The 21,630-nt window shown below is 46.4% G+C and overlaps 1 non-coding gene across 1 annotated transcript; it reads left to right on the forward strand.

Annotated features, from left to right (window-relative positions):
* The first annotated feature begins 5,218 nt into the window (after positions 1 to 5,218).
* trnas-gcu (transfer RNA serine (anticodon GCU)) lies at positions 5,219 to 5,300 on the forward strand. Its single transcript has one exon. It is a non-coding gene; the product is annotated as a tRNA-Ser (tRNA).
* Positions 5,301 to 21,630: the final 16,330 nt, after the last annotated feature.

Raw genomic sequence — 21,630 nt, forward strand, 5'->3', positions numbered from 1 at the left:
GTGTACAGACTGTGATTCACACAGTTTGCTGCTCTGAATTCAAATGTGATCCTTCTGTATCACGTGGTGATGGTTCTTCCGACATCCGAGGAACATCACTCCAGAACTATGGAGTGAAGCAGAAAATGAGAGTTGAGACGCTGAAAGATGCCTTCGTACGAACGGAATATGGCGTTCGACTCATCGATCAACAGTTCCAACGCACCACAGCAAAAGACCGCACGGACCTCCTCAGATGACAAAAACTGGACACAACCGACAGGGTACCGTTCGTCGTCCAGTACTTCCCTGGAGCGGAGAAACTACGAAATCTTCTTTCCAGCCTTCAACACGTCATCGATGAAGACGAACATCTTGCCAAGGACACCCCCACACCTTCACAACTTGCCTTCAAACAACCGCGCAACCTCAAACAAACCATTGTTTGCAGCAAACTACCCAGAATTCAGAACAACGACCACGCCACCACACTACTCTGACATGCCAATCTCGTCAAGATGCGCCAGATCATCGACATGGGTACCACCATTAAACATGAGAACACCACCCACCAGGTACGCGGTACATACTCGTTCGAGTTGACCAATGTTGTCTACCTCATACGCTGCAGGAAAGTTTGTCCCGAAGCGTGGTATATTGGCGAGACCATGTAGAAGCTTGGACAACGGATGATCGGACATGGCGCGACAATCGTCAGGCAGGAATGTTCCCTTCCAGTCGGGGAACACTTCAGCTGTCAAGGGCATTCAGGCTTTGATCTTTGGGTTAGCGTTCTCCAAGGCAGCATTCAGGTCGCGTGACAACGCAGAATGGCCGAGCAGAAACTTGTAGCCAAGTTCCACACTCATTGCTATGGCCTCAACCGGGACCTTTGATCCTTGTCGCATTACATTCACCCCCACCCACCATCTGGCCTGGGCTTGCAAAATCATCCTACCAACTATCCTGGCTTGGGCAATTCACACCCCTCTTAAATCTGGGATCACCCCTGCAAGTGCATGCATTCTAAGTATCGTTTTGCATCTTTGACTTTGTCGATATATCTGTTCCTGGAACCTACTTCTTCATTCACCTGAGGAAGGAGCAATGCTCTGAAAGCTAGTGATTTGAAACAAACCTGTTGGACTTTAACCTGGTGTTGTAAGATATCTTGCTGTGCTCACTGCAGTCCAACGCAGGCATCTCCACATCTTATCTAATTGTAACAAGACATCCTTGCTCCTGCACTGAAATGCTGTCGCGATGAAAGCCAACGTACCACTTGCCTTCTTTACCGCCTGCTGCACCTGCACGTTTATCTTCAGCGACTGGTGCACAGGGACACCCAGGTCTCGTGGCACATTCACATTTCCTAATTTATTGCCATCCACATAATAATCTACCTTCTTGTTTTTGCTACCAAAGTTGCGAACCTAACATCCATCCAAATTGTACTGCATCTGCCATTCATTTGCCCACTCACTCAACTTGTCCGAATCATGTGGAGTTACAGCAATTCTGCCTGTCAGTTGGCGTTTCGTAATAGTTGGATTCCGGCCTTGCGTGGCTATCCGTGTGGAGTTTCCACATTCTCCCCGTCTCTGCGGAAGGAGGATCTTCCGGGTGCTTCGGATTCGTACCTCATTTTAAAGCTATGCAGGCTAGGTGGATAGGCCATGGGCAATGCGTGGTGTTAGGGGAATAGGGCGGGCGGGGGATTGGGGGGTTCTGGACAGAGGGCTGTTTCGGAGGGTCGGTGCAGACTTAATGGGCCGAATGACCTTCTTCGGAATTTGAGGGATTTTATGGATAACAAATTAGATTTGTCATGAGTTCCACATGACCTGATCCTTCAGGCGCCTGAGCGATGTTCATCATGATGTGATCAAATGTTTGTACCACGTGGTTAAAACGATACTCAATAATCCATTCTGCTCTGTACACGTGGTTTCAGCTCCCATCGTCGTCTGTAAAATATCTGTTGTGTCTCTGTTTGGTCCAGTTCATGAGGGTGAACTGAAAATGCTGTGATTTTTACTTTTTAATTCATGGAGTTTAATATATTCACAGAAACAAGATGGCAGATGATGTTTGAGTGCCTGGAATAATCGAACTCCTTCCATATTGAATCCAAAGTTTACGCTCTTCAAACAAAATGCTGAGTAAGTTAAGTATTTCACTACCTGACTTAATTTCTCATACCTCCTGAATTAGAAACTGTGTCTGTTCCTCTCATTCTCTGAGCCTCGATTTCCTCGCGGTCTTCGTTGCCAGGGTGGGCCTCACACGCTGCTTCCTACCGGCTCTGCTGAATGGAGTCTTCGCTGTTCGGGGGACCGGGATTTGATTGTTATACCCCTCCCCCCTGCCTTTCCAGAACTTTATCCGGCCCCCAGCCAATGAGGTCACAGTGTGTGAGTGGACCATTGAGTGGTGCCAATTTACTTAATACTACCCCAATGCAACTAACTTGGGTATTTGGTTCAGGAAGGGCCACCTTCTCAAACACACCCCTCTCCCGAGGTGCAGCGGTTCTCAGGTTAAATCAACACCAGTCAGCTCTCCCCCTTAGAGGAGGAAACAGGCGCCGCAGTGCAGCGACTAGTGATTTTTCTTTGTAACTTCATGGCTGTGTTAATGGAAACCTATGTGGTACTAAAAAGGTGGATTATTATTCGATTATTATATCTGTCCGTCTCTATTGCTGTCTGTGTGTGATTATATATGTCAGTCTCTGTTGCTGCCAATCTGTTTCTCTCTGTGCGTGTGTGATTGTATCTGTCAGTGTCTGTTACTGTGTCTGATTGTGTGATTGTGCATGTCAGCCTCTGTTACTGTCTGTGAGTGCCTGATTTTATCCGTGAGCCTGTCATTTACCGTGTGATAGGCCTGCAATTCTTTGTTTCGGTATATGAGTATGTGGATGAATCTGTCAGCCTCGTTCTATCTGTAAGTGTGAGACAGTATCAATAAGTGTCTGCTACTGTCTGTGCCGGCGCGATTGCAGCTATCCGTGACGTTCCTGTCTGTGAGTTTGTGTTGTATCTATAAGTGTCTATTACAGTTTGTGAGTGTCTGATTGTGTCTGTCAGTGTATGTTACTGTCTGAGTGTGTGATTGCATCTATCAGTGTGCACTGTTGCCGACGAATGTGTAATTTCATCTGTCGGTTTACGTTGCTGTCTGTGAGTGTGTGAGTGCATCGATCACTGTATCTTACTGTCTGTGAGTTGTGATTATATCTGCCAGTGTGTGTTACTGACTGTGTGTGCGCGACTGTATCTGTCAGTGTCTCTTGCTGTCTGTGATTTTATCTATCAGTGCCTGTTACAATCAGTCAGTGACTATTGGATCTGCTAGTGTCTGTTACTGTCTGTGAGTGTGTAATTGCCTCTATTAGCGTCTGGTACAGTCTGTGGGTGATCTATTGCACCTATCAGTGTCTTTTACAGTATGTAAGTGTGCCATTCCATCTATAAGTGTCTGTGGCTGTCTGTAAGTGTGCAATTGCATCTTTCCGTGTCTGTGACTGTCCGTAAGAGTGCGATTGCATCTTTCAGTGTCTGTGAGTGTGTGATTGTATCTTTCAGTGCCTGTCGCTGTCTCTAAGTGTGTGGTTGTATCTGTCAGTGTCTGTGACTGTGAGTGTGTGATTGGATCGATCAGCGTGTGTCACTGTCTGTGCGTTGTCATTGTATCTATCAATGTTTGATACTATTTGTGAGTGTGTGATTGTATCTGTCAGCGTTGCTTACAGTCTATGAGTGTGTGATTGTATCTGTCAGTATCTGTTACTGTCTGAGTGTGTGATTGCATCTATCTGTTTCTGAGACTGTCTCTGAGTGTGTGATTATGCGTATCACTATATTTCACTAGCTGTGAGTGTGTCATAGTACCTGTCAGTGTATGTCACTTTTTGTGAACGTGTGATTGTATCTGCCAGTGTTTGGGGTTTAACCGCTCAATGCCACCAGTTCTTCTTCGGTTACCCACTGCGCAGTCCAGGTTTCCGTACTCAGTTCTCCCATAACTCTCTTCAGCCACCTCTCCTGGATGAACCTTCTACTGTTAGTACACTGGAGGGGTCCTTCGGCTACTTATCTGTGAGAAGATCGCATATTAAATTTCCATGAAGTAAAGGAGATGGAACACGTGGTTAAGATGATGCACAATAATCCATTGCACGTGGATTCCAATCGCACCCTCGTCTGTAACGTGGTCAACTTTATGAGGATAAAATAAAAATGCTGTGATATGTAGCAATTGTTGAAGGGCTTGGCGGGTGGTGAATAGTAGAACACCTTGCATATTGAAACCACATTCAAAAACGATAAGGAAGTTACTTAATTCACTCTCTGCCCTAATTGCGCATACATGCTGAGTCGGAACCCGTTTCTTTCCCTCAGTTCGAAACTCCCGAATTCGCGCAAAAGGTAAGTTCATTAAATATAGGAGCTGAATTAAGCCATTAGACCTTTCGAGTCTGCCCTGCCATTCTATCATCGCTGATATGTTCCTTATCTGCTATCTACAATGTTACAGATGAAGAGGTCGATTGCGATATCAGCCAGAGCACCTCCTCCCGAGAACACATGACCTCGGAGCGTGAGTAGGCAATTTAGACTCCTGAGCCTAACATCTTCCATGTGATCTTGGCTGAACCCATCCTGGCCTCAACTCCACCGTCCTACCCGATCTCAATAACCCTTAAGCTCCTTACCACTAAAAATCTCTCTAACTCCTCCTTACATTTACTCACTCTCCCTGCATCCAACCAGCTCTTGGGTCGCGAGTTCCACAGAATCACAAGCCTTTGGGAGAAGTCGTTTTTCCTCAAGTCTTTATTAAATTTGCAATCTCTTATTCTAAGGTTATGACCTCGTGTTTTAGAATGCCCCACTAGAGGAAGCATCAACTCCACGTCTACCTTATCCATACCTTTTGGCAGCTTATACCCCTCAATTAGATAATTGCGCATAGATTCTGAGTGAAAAACTGTTGGCCAGTCTTCCTTGGTTTGAAACTCACGGTGTCGCACAAAAACATCCGATACAACTATTACTGCGATGGCGGTAAATCGATCACTGTTCAACTGCTGAGAATGCAGCGATGCTCACCACTATACCACTATCGCTGCATTTTCAATATTGAACACCAGGATAAATAGAACGAGGCAGATATAATCCATCAGTTCATGGGTGTAAAATGAACTAAGACGTATAGACAAGCGAGCTTGCGGGACGGGGTGGCCGAGTGGTTAAGGCGATGGACTGCTAATCCATTGTGCTCTGCACGCGTGGGTTCGAATCCCATCCTCGTCGATTTTTCATCCACCGTTTCTCGAAAGTGGGACTCATTTTTCAAAGATGGATCTGCAATCACTGATGTGACAGTCTATTCAAAGTTGTCATCCCGGATTGCATCGAGTTGGGTGAGAGGAGGGACGAATGGAGGCAAGCGTGTTTGTGGTTTAACCGCTCAATGCCACCAGTTCTTCTTCGGTTACCTACAGTACAGTCGAGGTTACCGGGTTCACTTCTTCCAGAATTCTCTTCAGCCACCTCTCCTGGATGAACCTTCTCCTGTTTGTACACTGGAGGGGTTCTTCGGCTACTTGTCTGTGAAAAGATCGCATATTAAATTTCCATGAAGTAAAGGAGTTGGACCACGTGGTTAAGGTGATGCACAATAATCCATTGCACGTGGATTCCAATCCCATCCTCGTCTGTAACGTGGTCAACTTCATGAGGATAAAATAAAAATGCTGTGATATTTAGCTTTTGTTTAAGGGCTTGGCGGGTGGTGAATAGTAGAACACCTTGCATATTGAAACCACATTCAAAAACGACGAGGAAGTTACTTAAATCACTCTCTACCATAATTGCCCATAAATTCTGAGTTGGAAACCGTTTCTTTCCCTCAGTGTGAAACTCACGAATTCGCGCAAAAGATAAGTTCATAAAACATAGGAGCAGAATTAAGCCATGATACCTTTCGAGTCTGCCCCGCCATTCTATCATCGCTGATATGTTCCTCATCTGCTATCTACAATGTTACAGGTGAAGAGGTCGATTGCGATATCAGCCAGAGCACCTCCTCCCGAGAACACATGACCTCGGAGCGGAAGTAGGCAATTTAGCCTCCTGAGCCTAACACCTTCCATGTGATCTTGGCTGATCCCATCGTGGCCGCAACTCCACCGTCCTGCCCGCTCTCCTTATTGGTAAGGAGTTGAAACGCCTTACCAATAAAAATCTCTCTAACTTCTCCTTAAATTTACTCACTCTCACTTCATCCAACGCTCTGTGGGGTTGCGAATTCCACAAGTATCACAAGCCTTTGGGAGAAGTAGTTTTTCCTCAAATCTTTGTTAAATTTGCGATCTCTTATTCTAAGATTATGACCTCGCGTTTTAGAATGCCCCACTAGAGGAAGCATCAACTCCACGTCTACCTTATCCTGACCTTTTGGCATCTTATACCCCTCAATTAGATAATTGCGCATAGATTCTGAGTGAGAAACTGTTGGCCAGTCTTCCTCGGTTTGAAACTCACGGTGTCACGCAAAAACATCCGATACAACTATTACTGCGATGGCGGTAAATCGATCACTGTTCAACTGCTGAGAAGGAAGCTATGCTCACCACTATGCCACTATCGCTGCATTTTCAATATTGAACACCAGGATCAATAGAACGAGGCATATATAATCCATCAGTTCATGGGTGCAAAATGAACGAAGACGGATAGACGTGCGAGCTTGCGGGACGGGGTGGCCGAGTGGTTAAGGCGGTGAACTGCTAATCCATTGTGCTCCGCACTTTATCCATACCTTCTGACATCTTTTCCTTCTCAATTAGATAATGGCGCATAAATTCTGAGTGAAAAACTGTTGGCCAGTGTTCCTCAGTTGGAAACTCACGATAAATTGCCCTTCGTGTCCAAAATTGCCCTTAGTGTTGGGTGGAGGTGTTCTTTCCAAGAGCCGGTGCAGACTCAATGGGCCGAATGGCCTCCTTCTGCACTGTAAATACTATGATAATCTATGATGAATCTAGGACAAAGGTTCGGCACAACATCGTCGTCCGAAGGGCCTGTTCTGTGCTGTATTTTTCTATGTTCTATGTGGCGCAAAAACATCCAATACAACTATTACTGCGATGGGCGGGAACAGATCCCCGGTCAACTGTTTGGTAAGCAGCTATGCTCAACACTGTACCGCCATCGCTCCATTTTAAGTTTTGGACACCAGGTTGAATAGAATGAGGCAGATAATTTCCATCAGTTCATGGATGCGAACCGCATTTAGACGTATTTGCGGCTGAGTGCGTGGGACGTGGTGGCCCAGTGATTACGGCGATGGACTGCTGATTCATTGTGCTTTGTGCGCGTGGGTTCCAATCTCATCCTCGAGGAATTTTCATCCACTGGTTCTCTGAAGTGTCGCTCATTTTTCCAAGATGGATCTGCAATCACTGATGTGACAATCTAGTCCAGGTTTTCAGGCCAGATTGCAGCGAGTTGGGTTCGTGGAGGGAGGAACGGATGCAGACGTGTTGGGGCTTCACCGCCGGTTGACACCAGTTCTTCTTCGGCCGAACACAGTATAGTCGATGTTTCCGTGTTGAACTCACCTATAATTAAGTTCTCCCACCTCTCCCAGGTGGAATTGTGCATTGGAGGGGTGCCTCGGTTCCTTGTATGTGAGAAGATCAAATATTAAAGTTCCATGAAGTGAAGGAGTTGTACCACGAGGTTAAGGGATACACAATAACCCTTGGTGCTCTGCGCTCGTGGGTCCGCATCCCATCATCTTCTGTAACGTGTCTGTTGCGTCTCTGTTTGGTCTATTTCATGAGGGTGAAGTAAAAATGCTGTGATTTTTAACTTTTCATTAAGGGCTGGAGGTGGTGAATACTCGAACACTTGCCATATTCAAACCACATTAAAAAATGACGAGGAATTGACTTTATTCACTCCCCGCCCTAATAGCGCATAAATTCTGTGTTGGAAACTATTTCTTTCCCTCAGTTTGAAAGGCATGAAGTCGCGCCAAAAAGATAACTTCATCAGGTATAGAAGCAAAATTAAGCCACTCGACCCATCGAATCTGCCCGCCATTCCATCATGGCTGAAAAGTTCCTCAGCTGCTACTTAGAATATTACAGACCAAGAGATCGATTATGATACCAGCCAGAACACCCAGTCCCAAGGATCCATGACCTCGGAGCGGGAGTAGGCAATTTAGCCTCCTGAGTCTAACACCTTCCATGTGATCTTAGCTGATCCCATCGTGGCCTCAACTCTACCGTCCTGCACGCTCTCCATAAACCTTCAACTCCTTACCAATAAAAATCTCTCTAACTCCTCCTTACATTTACTCACTCTCCCTGCATCCAACGCACTGTGGGGTTGCGAATTCCACATAATCACAAGCATTTAGGACACGTAGTTTTTCCTCAAATCGGTTTTAAATTTGCGATCTCTTATTCTGAGATCATGACCTCTGGCTTTAGAATGCCCCACAAGAGGAAGCATCAACTCCACGTCTACTTTATCCGTACCTTCTGACATCTTATGCATCTCAATTAGATAATGGCGCATAAATTCCGAATGAAAAACTGTCTGCTAGTACTCCTCAGTTTGAAACTCACGATGTCGTGAAAAACATCCAATACAACTATTACTGCCGTAGCTGGGAATCGAACCCAGATAAATTGTTTGGAAGGCAGCTGCGCTCATCACTGTACCACCATCGCTCCATTTTAAATTTTGGATACCAGGTTGAATAGAAAGAGGCAGATAATTTGCATCAGTTCATGGATGCGAACCGAATTTAAACGTATTAGCGGATGTATGCCTGTAATGTGGTGGCCGAATGGTGAAGGCGATGGACTGCTGGTCTATTGTGCTATGAAAACAAGGGTTCGAATCCCATCCTCGTCGAATTTTCATCTAGTGTTTCTCGGAAGTGGGGCTAATTTTTCCATGATGGATCTGCAATAACTGATGTGTCAATCTATTCCAATTTTTCAGGCCTTTTGCATCGAGTTGGGTTAGTGGAGGGAGGAACGAAGACAGACGTGTTGGTGCTTAACCGCCCGTTGACACCTGTTCGTCTTCGGCCGAACACAGGAAAGTCGATGTTTCCGTGTTGACCTCTCCTATAATTAAGTTCTGCCACCTCTCCCAGATGAAATTCCTTCTATTTGTACATTGGAGGGGTTCCATGTCTGTGCGAAGATCAAATATTAAAGATCCATGAAGTGAAGGAGTTGTACCACGTGGTTAAGGGGATGCACCGTAACACTTGGTGCTCTGCGCTCGTGGGTCCGTATCCCATCATCGTCTGTAACGTGTCTGTAGCGTCTCTGTCTGGTCCACTTCATGAGGGTGAAGTAAAATTGCTGTGATTTTTAGCTTTTGTTTCAGGGCTTGGAGGTGGTGAATACTCGAACACTCTCCATATTCAAACTACATTACAAAATGACGAGGAATTGACTTTATTCACTCCCCGCCCTAATAGCGCATAAATTCTGTGTTGGAAACGATTTCTTTCCCTCAGTTTGAAAGGCATGAAGTCGCGCCAAAAAGATAAGTTCATCAGGTATAGAATCAAAATTAAGCCAGTCGACCCAACGAATCTGCCCGTCATTCCATCATGGCTGAAAGGTTCCTCAGCTGCTACTTAGAATGTTACAGACCAAGAGATCGTTTATGATATCAGCCAGAACACCTTCTCCCAAGAATACATGACCTAGGAGCGGGAGTAGGCAATTTAGCCTCCTGAGTCTAACACCTTCCGTGTGATCTTAGCAAATCCCATCGAGGCCTCAACTCCACCGTCCTGCACGCTCTCCCTAAACCTTCAACTCCTTACCAATAAAAATCTCTCTAACTCCTCCTTACAATTACTCACTCTCCCTGCATCCAACGCACTGTGGGGTTGCGAATTCCACAGAATCACAAGCATTTGGGACACGCAGTTTTTCCTCAAATCTGTTTTAAATTTGCGATCTCTTATACTCAGATCATGACCTCTGGTTTTAGAATGACCCACAAGAGGAAGCATCACCGCCACGTCTCCTTTATCCATACCTTCCGACATCTTATACATCTCAATTAAATAATGGCGCATAAATTCTGAGTGAAAAGCTGTTGGCCAGTCTTCCTCAGTTTGAAACTAACGATGTGGCGCAAGAACATCCAATACAACTATTACTGTGAAGGCCAGGAATCGAACCCGACTCAACTGCTTTTAGTCAGCACAGTTCAGATATTTTACTTTCGTGATGAATGGTTGTTCTGTGAAGGTGATGTGATTTCTTCTGTGATGTTGTTCTGATGGGAAAGTGGGGAGTGACTGGAATCACCTTCATAGAAGGAAGTTCGGGGCGGCAGTTTCACCTCTCTGGGAACATTGATCAACCTGTTACTGGTTTCATCAAACTTTGCCTCAAGTCCGACCCCGAAGGGAGTCAATCACGAGCAGAGTGGCGCCGTGGGAGCGTGCTAGGCCCATAGCCCGGAGGTCGATGGATCAATACCATCTTCTGCTATTTATATTCTCACTCACACCAAACGGAAACAAGTGGCAATTCGTCAGCAGCACATCTGCCTTTTTTCTTTATTAGTATTAAAGTTTTGCTTTCAGTCAGATCCGCTCTTTGACACCTGTTCTTCAGCTACCTTCAGTACAGTCGAGGTGACTCAGTTGACTTTTCCCGGAACACTCTTCTGCCGCCTCTACTTGCTGAAAGTTCTCCTGTTTGGACACTGGAGGGGTTCTTCGGCTCCTTGTCTGTGAAAGCAGCACCGGAAGTAGCTCGGGGAGAGATTGCAGTCGCCAGAATGCAACTCTCCAATTGGATACTTCACGTCGCTCAGATCTCAGACTCTCAATAACTTCGTGTGAAGAACAGGTAGAGCGGGAATTCAGTCCTTGTGATTAGAGCAAACTGATGAATGCAGCAATGAGAAGCTGCTTAACCCCAGCGGCTTGGACAAGGATGGCACTCAGATACAGGACTCAGGCTGGGGTTCAAAAGGAGGAAAAGCGTATCTTGTTTGAAATGAAATGACGATGAAGACAGAATTTAAGTCTATTCATGCACGGATCTTCATTTCGACGGCAACGCGCCAGGAAGTGTTTGATAAGGTTCCCCACGGTAGGCTATGGCAGAAAATACGGAGGCTGGGGATTGAGGGTGATTTAGAGATGTGGATCAGAAATTAGCTAGCTGAAAGAAGCCAGATGGTGGTGGTTGATGGGAAATGTTCAGAATGGAGTTCAGTTAGAAGTGGCGTACCACAAGGATCTGTTCTGGGGCCGTTGCTGTTTGTCATTTTTATAAATGACCTAGAGGAGGGTGCAGAAGGGTGGGTGAGTAAATTTGCAGACAACACTAAAGTCGGTGGTGTTGTCGACAGTGCGGAAGGATGTTGCAGGTTACAGAGTGACATAGATAAGCTGCAGAGCTGGGCTGAGAGGTGGCAAATGGAGTTTAATGTGGAGAAGTGTGTGGTGATTCACTTTGGAAGGAATAACAGGAATGCGGAATATTTGGCTAATGGTAAAATTCTTGGAAGTGTGGATGAGCAGAGGGATCTCGGTGTCCATGTACATAGATCCCTGAAAGTGGCCACCCAGGTTGATAGGGTTGTGAAGAAGGCCTATGGAGTGTTGGCCTTTATTGGTAGAGGGATTGAGTTCCGGAGTCATGAGGTCATGTTGCAGCTGTACAAAACTCTGGTACGGTCGCATTTCGAGTATTGCGTACAGTTCTGGTCACCTCATTATAGGAAGGACGTAGAAGCTTTGGAACGGGTGCAGAGGAGATTTACCAGGATGTTGCCTGGCATGGAGGGAAAATCTTATGAGGACAGGCTGATGGACTTGAGGTTGTTTTCGTTAGAGAGAAGAAGGTTAAGAGGAGACTTAATAGAGGCATACAAAATGATCAGGGGGTTAGATAGGGTGGACAGTGAGAGCCTTCTCCCGCGGATGGGAATGGCTAGCACGAGGGGACATAGCCTTAAACTGAGGGGTAATAGATATAGGACAGAGGTCAGAGGTAGGTTCTTTACGCAAAGAGTGGTGAGGCCGTGGAATGCCCTACCTGCAACAGTAGTGAACTCACCAACATTGAGGGCATTTAAAAGTTTATTGGATAAGCATATGGACAATAATGGCATAGTATAGGTTAGATGGCTTTTGTTTTTTGACTTCCCATGTCGGTGCAATATCGTGGGCCGAAGGGCCTGTACTGCACTGTATCGTTCTATGTTCTATGAAGGCCGAGCGTTCTAAGGCTCTGCATTCAGGTCGCAGTCTCTTCTGGAGGCTTGGGTCCGAATCCTACTCCTGATATTGACTTTTCCCCCCGCATGTAAAATTTCTCCAGCTAGATTTTCAACCTGAGGAAGATCCAATATCTCCCATTCAATGGATAAGCGTCGGTCGCAGGACAGGAGATTCCTGCTTAAATACGCACAGCAAGACACCACTGGCAAAAGCCCAGTTAATTACTCGATAATCTGCTTCAGTGACTCTAGTTGAGGAAATAACATTGCTTCCAGGGCTCCGAGTAAAATTGGTTTTCAAAAGTCGTGCTGGTTGGATTGTTCACATCCGTCCGAGAGAGGAAGATGGGTACTCGGTTTATTTCCATATTGCCCCCTGTGAGGGATTACTGGATATCGTTATATATCTATGTTGCCCCTCTGTGGCGTTCTCCTGGATAACGTTTCCAGTCCAGCTTTGACAAAGCGTCACCTGGACTCGAAGCGTTAGCTCATTTGTCACCCTACAGATGCTGTCAGACCGGCAGAGATTTTAAAACGTTTTCTCCGTGGTTCCATATTTGTGAGCATTACAATGTTGTAATGTGTCATTTTGTCTCATTCATTCCTGGGACAAATGACGGGATGAGACTGCAAGAAACATTCTGACGGGTATTTGGTGCACAGCAAACAGGAGCGTGCGTTATGTTTACTTTTGGTGTTAGGGAGAATGTAAATTGCAGAAAATTGCCTCGATTCCTCGACCTCGGGGTAATGACCCAGCACGCTTCCGCTGCGGCACTCTGCTCCTTAACCAGGAGCTACAACATTACTGCCCTGCGGTAGCCACTCAACTATTCACTTCCTCATTTAGTCTTTCAACAGGAACACACGTTTGAGCAAACTGATTCTGGTCAGCATAGGTCAGATAATTAACTTTCGTGCGCAATGGTTGTTCTGTGAAGGTGATATGATTTCTTCTGTGACGTTGTTCTGATGGGAAAGTGGGGAGTGTCTGGAATCACCGTCATAGAATGAATTTCGGGCGGCAGTTTCACCTCTCCGGGAACATGGATCACGCTGTCACTGATTTCTTCAAACTTTGCCTCAAGTCCGACCCCGAAAGAACACAACCACGAGCAGAGTGGCGCAGCGGAAGCGTGCTGTGCCCATAACCCCATGGATCGAAACCATCATCTGCCATTTATATTCTCTCTCACATCAAACGGAAACAAGTCATTGTTTGCCAGCAGCATATCTGCCTTTTTCTTTATTAGCATCAAAGTTTTGCTTTCAGTCTGATCCGCTCTTTGACACCTGTTCTTCAGCTACCCACAGTACAGTCGAGGTGACGAAGTTGATTTCTCCCAGAACACTCTTCTGGCGCCTCGACTGGATGAGCGTCCTCCTGTTTGGACACTGGAGGGGTTCTTCGGCAACTTCTCTGTGACAGCAGCACCGGAAGCAGCTGTGGAGAGAGATTCCAGTCGCCGGGTTGCAACTCTCCAACCGAAGTGGATACTTCACGTCGCTCAGATCTTAGTCTCTCAATATCTTCGTGTGAGGAACAGGTCGAGCGGGAGTTCGGTCCTTGTTGATTCGAGCAAACTGGCCAATGCAGCAATGAGAATCTGCTTAACCCCCAGCGGCTTGGAGAAGGATGGCACTCAGATACAGGACTCTGGCTGGGGTTCAAAATTAGGAAAATCACATCAAGTTTGAAAAGAAATGACGATGAAAATAGAATTTAAATCGATTTGTGCACGGAGCATATCTTTGCCGCAACGCGTCAGGATGTTGGAGCCGTCGAAGTCGCTGCGTTAAAATCGCAGTTCCGTCTGTTTGCGTGGGTTCGAATCCAACTTCTGGCATTAACATTTCCTCCACGACGTTACGTTTCTCCAGCAAAATGTTCAGCCCAAAGAAGATCCAATACCTCCCATTCAATGGGGAAGCGGTGGCCACAGGACATGAGATTTCTACTTAAATTCGCACAGCAAGACCCCACAGGCAGAAGCCGAGTTCATGACTGGATGACCTGCTCAGTGAGTCTGCTTGAGGAATTAATATTGATACCACGACTCCGTGTAAAATTCCTCTTCTCATTATTTAAATAGCCTGTCTGGTTGGATTGCCGAGGTGACTCAGTTGACGTCTCCCAGAATCCTCTTCTGCCGCCTTTCTTGGATGTACCTCATCCTGTGTGGACACTGAAGGGCTTCTTCGGCTACTTGTCTGTGAAAGCAGCACCAGAGGAAGCTGTGGAGAGAGATCCCAGTCGCCAGGATGCAACTATCTAATTGGATCCTTCACGCCGCTCAGATTTTAGACTCTCAATACCTTCGTGTGAGGAACAGGCAGGGGGCAGCTCGGACTTTGTTGTTTGCAGCAAACGGATCAATGTATCAATGAGAAGCTCCTTAACCTCCAGCGGCTTGGAGAAGGATGGCACTCAGATACCGGACTCTGGCTGGAGTTGATAAATAGGAAAAGCACATCTGATTTTGCCCAGTTCACGGAGACACATCCTGAGTGAGTGAGACACATCAGAATGAGAATTGAAACTTGGTAATTTGGTGCAGTGAGGAAATCAGGAAAGGTAAGTGGGAAGTCAAATTCTGCTGCTTCTCAGTTAAAGGTGCAGTGTTTAGCTTAGTGTATGACTTGCTGAAGCTGCCCCCACCCTACTTGCTGAGAGGCAGTCATCTGTCAGTTCTATGAAAGCTGCACCTGAAGCAGCTGTGGAGAGAGATTGTAGTCGCCAGGATGCAACTATCTCATTGGACCCTTCATGCCGCTCAGATATTAGACTCTCAATACCTTCGTGTGGGAACAGGTAGAGCGGCAGTTCGGTCATTGTTGATTGGAGCAAACGGATCAATGCAGCAATTGGAAGCTCCTTAACCCCCAGCGGCTTGGAGAAGTATGGCACTCAGATACAGGGCTCTGGCTGGGTTTCAAAAAGAGGAAAAGCACATCGAGTTTGCAGAGAAATGACGATGAAGATATAATTTAAATCGTTTTGTGCAAGAAGCGTGTCGTTTGCCACTACGCGGCTGGATGGCTGATCAGTCGAAGGCGCTGCGTTAAGGTCGCAGTTTTCTCTGGAGGCGTGGGTTTGAATCCCACTTCTGACATTAAGTTTCCCTCCACGAGGTTACAGTTCTCCAGCAAAATGTTCAACTCCAGGAAGTTCCAATTACGCCAATTCAATGGGGAAGCGGTCGTCTCCGGACAAGAGATTTCTACTTAAATTCGCACATCAAGACCCCACAGGCCGAAGCCCAGTTCATGACTGGATGACCTGCTCAGTGACACTGGCTGAGGAATTAATATTGAACCCAGGACCCCGGATAAAATTCCCCCTCTCTTGTTGCAAAAATCATGTCTGGTTGGATTGTCGAGGTGACTCAGTTGACCTCTCGCAGAATCCTTCTCTGACGCTTTTCCTGGATGTACGTCCTCCTGTGTGGACACTGAAGGGTTCTTCGGCTACTTGTCTGTGAAAGCAGCACCAGAAGCAGCTGTGGAGAGAGATCCCAGTCATCAGGATACAACTGACTAATTGGATCCTTCACGCCGCTCAGATCTTACACTCTCAATATCCTCGTGTGATGAACAGGTCGGCGGCCGTTCGGTCCTTGTTGATTGGAGCAAACTGATCTATGCAGCAATGAGAAACTCCTTAACCCCCGGCGGCCTGGAGAAGGATGGCACTCAGATACACGACTCTGGCTGGGCTTCAAAAATAGGAAAAGCAAATCTAGTTTGAAATGAAAGGACATAGAACATAGAACCGTACAGCACAGAACAGGCCCTTCGGCCCTCGATGTTTTGCCGAGCATTTTCCGAAACCAAGATCAGGCTATCCCACTCCCTGTCATCCTGGTGTGCTCCATGTGCCTATCCAATAACCGCTTGAAAGTTCCTAAATTGTCCGACTCCACTATCACAGCACGCAGTCCATTCGACACCCTAACCACTCTCTGAGTAAAGAACCTACCTCGGACATCCCTCCTATATCTCCCACCCTGAATCTTATATTTATGCCCCCTTGTAACAGCTACATTTACCCGAGGAAATAGTCTCTGAACGTCCACTCTATCCCCCTCATTAACTTATAAATTTCTATGAAGTCACCTCTCATGATTTGAAGTTGGGGACCAAGGGCAATGTGTCCAAGTTTGCAGACTACACTAAGATAAGTGGTAAAGCAAAAAGTGCAGAGGATACTGGAAGTCTGCAGAGGGATTTGGATAGGCTAAGTGAATGGGCTAGTGTCTGGCAGATGGAATACAATGTTGACAAATGTCAGGTTATCCATTTTGGTAGGAATAACAGAAAAAGGCATTATTATTTAAATGATAAAATATTAAAACATGCTGCTGTGCAGAGAGACCTGGTGTGCTAGTGCACGAGTCGCAAAAAGTTGGTTTACAGGTGCAACAGGTGATTAAGAAGGCAAATGAAATTTTGTCCTTCATTGCTAGAGGGATGGAGTTTAAGACTAGGGAGGTTCTGCTGCAATTGTATAAGGTGTTAGTGAGGCCACACCTGGAGTATTGTGTTCAGTTTTGGTCTCCTTACTTGAGAACGGACGTACTGGCACTGGAGGGTGTGCAGAGGAGATTCACTAGGTTAATCCCAGAGCTGAAGGGGTTGGATTACGAGGAGAGGTTGAGTAGACTGGGACTGTACTTGTTGGAATTTAGAAGGATGAGGGGGGGATCTTATAGAAACATATAAGATTATGAAGGGAATAGATAGGACAGATGCGGGCAGGTTGTTTCCACTGGCGGGTGAAAGCAGAACTAGGGTGCATAGCCTCAAAATAAGGGTGAGTAGAATTAGGACTGAGTTTAGGAGGAACTTCTTCACCCAAAGGGTTGTGAATCTATGGAATTCCTTGCCCAGTGAAGCAGTAGAGGCTCATTCATTAAATGATTTTAAGATAAAGATTGATAATTTTTTGAAGAATAAAGGGATTAAGGGTTATGGTGTTAGGGCCGGAAAGTGGAGCTGAGTCCACAAAAAATCAGCCATGATCTCATTGAATGGTGGAGCAGGCTCGAGGAGCCAGATGGCCTACTCCTGCTCCGAGTTTGTATGTTCTTATGTTCTTATGTTCATCCTCCTGCGCTCCAAAGAGAAAAGCCCTAACTCCCTCAACCTTTCCTCATAAGACCTATCCTGCAAACCAGGCAGCATCCTGATAAATCTCCTTTACCCCCTTTCCAATGCTTCCACATCCTTCCTATAATGAGGTGACCAGAACTGCACACAATACTCCAAATGTGGTCTCACCAGGGTCATGTATAGTTGCAGCATAATCCCGCGGCTCTTAAAGTCAAGTCCCCTGATCATAAATGCTAACACACTATCAGCCTTCTTCACGGCCCTATCCACTTGAGTGGCAACCTTCAGAGATCTGTGGACATGAACCCCAAGATCTCTCTGTTCCTCCAGATTCCTCAGAACCCTGCCGTTGACCCTGTAATCCGCATTCAATTTTTTTCTACCAAAATGAATCACCTTGCACTTATCAAGGTTAAACTCCACCTGCCATTTTCTGGCCCAGCTCTGCATCCTGTCAACGTCTCTTTGCAGCGTACAACAGCCCTCCTCCTCATCCACTACTCCACCAATCTTGGTGTCATCAGCCAATTTACTGACCCACCCTTCAGCTCCCTCCTCCAAGTCATTGATAAAAATCGCAAATAGCAGACGATTAAGGTAGAATTTAAATCGAGTTGTGCACGGAGCATATGGTTTGCCGTAGCGCGTCAGGATGGCCGAGCGGTCGAACGCGTTGCCTTAAAGTTGTCGGCTCCTCTGGAGGCGTGGGCTCGAATCACACTTCTGACATTAGCTTTTCCTCACGAGGTTACATTTCTCCAGCAAAATGTTCAACCCCAGGAATATCCATTATCTCCCATTCCATGGTGAAGTGGTGGCCTCAGGACGTCAGATTCTTGCTTCAGTTGGCACAGCAAAACACCACAGGCAAAAACCCAGTTAATGGCTGGATAATCTGCTCTGTGAGTCTGGTTGAGGAATTAATATTGATCCCGGGACGCCAGGTAAAATTCCTCTTCTCGTGTTGTAAATAGTCTGTCTGGCTGGATTGTCGAGGTGACTCAGTTGACCTCTCCCAGAATCCTCATCTGCCGCCTTTACTGGATGAATGTCCTCCTGCTTGGACTCTGAAGGGGTTCTTTGGCTACTTGTCTGTGAAAGCAGCACCAGAAGCATCTGTGGAGAGAGATTCCAGTCGCCAGGATGCAACTGTCGAATTGGATACTTCACCCCGCTCAGATCTTTTAGACTCTCAATACCTTCGCGTGAGGAACAGATAGGCGGCAGTTCGGTCAATGTTGATTGGAGCAAACTGATCAATGCAGCAATGAGAAGCTCGTTAAACCCCAGCGGCTTGGAGAACAATGGCACTCAGATACAGGACTCTGGTTGGGGCACAAAAATAGGAAAAGCACATCAAGTTTGAAAATAAATTACGATGAAGATAGAATTTAAATCGATTTGTGCACGGAGCATGTGTTTTGCCACAAAGCGTTAGAATGACCGAGCGGTCGAAGGCGCTGCCATACGGTCGCAGCCTTCTCTGGAGGCGGGGGTTCGAATCTCACTTCTGGCATTCACTCTTCTTCCACCAGGTTACGTTTCTTCAAATAAACGTTCAACCCCAGGAAGATCCAATACTTCCGGGTCAATGGGGAAGTGGTGGCCTGTTGAGATTTTCCAGCATTTTCTGTTTTTAACACGGGACTACACGCCAGTTCGAGGCGACCGACGTGGACACGGTGGGCGGAATGGACGCACCCTGACCTGTAAGCATTCTACGAATCTCGAAACGAGTGTGTAAGATCAGAGCAACGTGAAGTGCTCAATTGGAGAGTTGCATCCCGGCGACTGGAATCTCTCTCTCCTGCTGCGTCCGGTGCTGCTTTCACAGCCAAGTAGCCCAACCTGTATCCTAGATTGATCATGGATTATCATAGAATTTTGCAGAACAGTGCAGAAGGAGGCCAGCCGGCCCACCGGCTCCCGGAAAGAGCACCCTGCCCAAGGTCAACACCTCCACCCTATCCCCATAACCCATTAACCGCTAAAGGCAATTTTGGACACTAAGGGGAATTTATCATGGCCAATCCACCTAACTTCAGCCAGAGAGTGGTGGGTCTGTGGAATTCATTGCCACAGAGGGCGGTGGAGGCCGGGACGTTGAGTGTCTTTAAGACAGAAGTTGATAAATTCTTGATTTCTCGAGGAATTAAGGGCTATGGAGAGAGAGCGGGTAAATGGAGTTGAAATCAGACGTGATTGAATGGTGGAGTGGACTCGATGGGCCGAATGGCCTTACTTCCGCTCCTATGTCTTATGGTCTTAACCTGCACATCTTTGGACTGTGGGAGGAAACCGGAGCACCCAGAGTAAACCCACGCACACACGGGGAGGATGTGCAGACTCCTCACAGACAGTGACCCAAGCCGGAATCGAACCTGAGACCCTGGAGCTGTGAAGCAATTGTGCTGTCCACAATACTACCATGCTGCCCTTAGAATCAAATTAATCTACACTATATAATTATACCGTAATCCATGTACCTATCCAATAGCCACTTGAAGGTCCCTCATGTTTCCGACTCAACTACTTCCACAGGTAATGCTTTCCATGCCCCCATTACTCTCTGGGTAAAGAACCTACCTCTGACATCCCCCCTTTATCTTCCACCGTTCACCTTAAATTTATGTCCACTTGTAATGGTTTGTTCCATTCGGGGGAAAAGTCTCTGACTGTCTACTCTATCTATTCCCCTGATCATCTTATACACCTCAATCACGTCGCGCCTCATCCTTCACGGTTCTGATGAGAAAAGGCCGAGCCCCCTCAACTTTTCCTCGAAAGACCTACTCTCCATTCCAGGCAACATCCTGTTAAATCTCATTTGCACCTTTTCCAAAGCACCCACATCCTTCCTAAAATCAGGCGGCCAGAACTGTACACAGTACTCCAAATGTGGCCTTACCAAAGTTTTGTACAGCTGCATCATCACCACACGGCTCTTAAATTCAATCCCTCTGTTAATGAACGCTAGCACACCATTGGCTTTCTCCACAGCTCTACCACTTGAGTGGCAACTTTCAAAGATCTATGACAATAGTCCCCAAGATCTCTCTGCTCCTCCACATAGCCAAGAACCATAACGTTAACCCTATATCCCACATTCATATTTGTCCTTCCAAAATGGACATCCTCACACTTTGCAAGGTTAAACTCCATCTGCCACTTCCCAGCCCAGCTCTGCATCCTATCTATGTCTCTTTGCAGCCGACAATAGCCCTCCTCACTATCCACAACTCCGCCAATCTTCGTATCGTCTGCAAATGTACTGACCCACCCTTCAATTTCCTCATCCAAGTCATTAATGAAAATCACAAACAGCAGAGGACCCAGAACTGATCCCTGCGGTACGCCACTGGTAACTGGGGTCCAGGCTGAATATGTGCCATCCACCACCACTCTCTGACTTATATCGGTTATCCAGTGCGTTATCCAACTGGCCAAATTTCCCACTATCCCATGTCTCCTTACTTTCTGCAGAAGCCTACCATGGGGAACCTCATCAAATGCCTTAGTCAAAGCCATGTACACTACGTCCACTGCTTCACCTTCATCCACATGCTTGGTCACCTCCTCAAATAATTCAATGAGACTTGTAAGGCAAGAGCTACCGCTCACAAATCCGTGCTGACTATCCCTAATCAAGCAGTGTCTTTCCAGATACTCAGAAATCCTATCCGTCAGTACCCTTTCCATTCGTTTGCCGACCACCGAAGTAAGACTAACTGGCCTGTAATTTCCAGGGTTATCCCTATTCCCTTTTTTGAACAGGGGCACGGCATTCGCCACTCCCCAATCCCCTGGTACTACCCCTGTTGACAGTGAGGACGAAAAGATCATTGCAGACGGCTCTGCAATTTCATCTCTTGCTTCCCATAGAATTCTTGGATATATTCTGTCAGGCCCGGGGGACTTGTCTATCCTCAACGTTTTCAAAATGCCGAACACATCTTCCTTCCTAACAAGTATTTCCTCGAGCTTACTGTTTCACACTGTCCTCTCCAACAATATGGCCCCTCTCATTTGTAAATACTGAAGAAAAGTACTCGTTGAAGACCTCTGCTATCTCTTCAGATGCAATACACAATCTCCAGCTCTTGTCCTTGATCGGACCTACCCTCGCTCTAGTCATTCTCATATTTCTTATATCTGTGTAAAAGGCCTTGGGGCTTTCCTTGATCTTACCCGCCAAAGATTTTCCATGCCCTCTCTTAGCTCTCCTAATCCCTTT

The sequence above is a fragment of the Scyliorhinus torazame genome, chromosome 24 (genome assembly GCF_047496885.1).
Source record: "Scyliorhinus torazame isolate Kashiwa2021f chromosome 24, sScyTor2.1, whole genome shotgun sequence".
Classification (NCBI taxonomy): domain Eukaryota; kingdom Metazoa; phylum Chordata; class Chondrichthyes; order Carcharhiniformes; family Scyliorhinidae; genus Scyliorhinus; species Scyliorhinus torazame.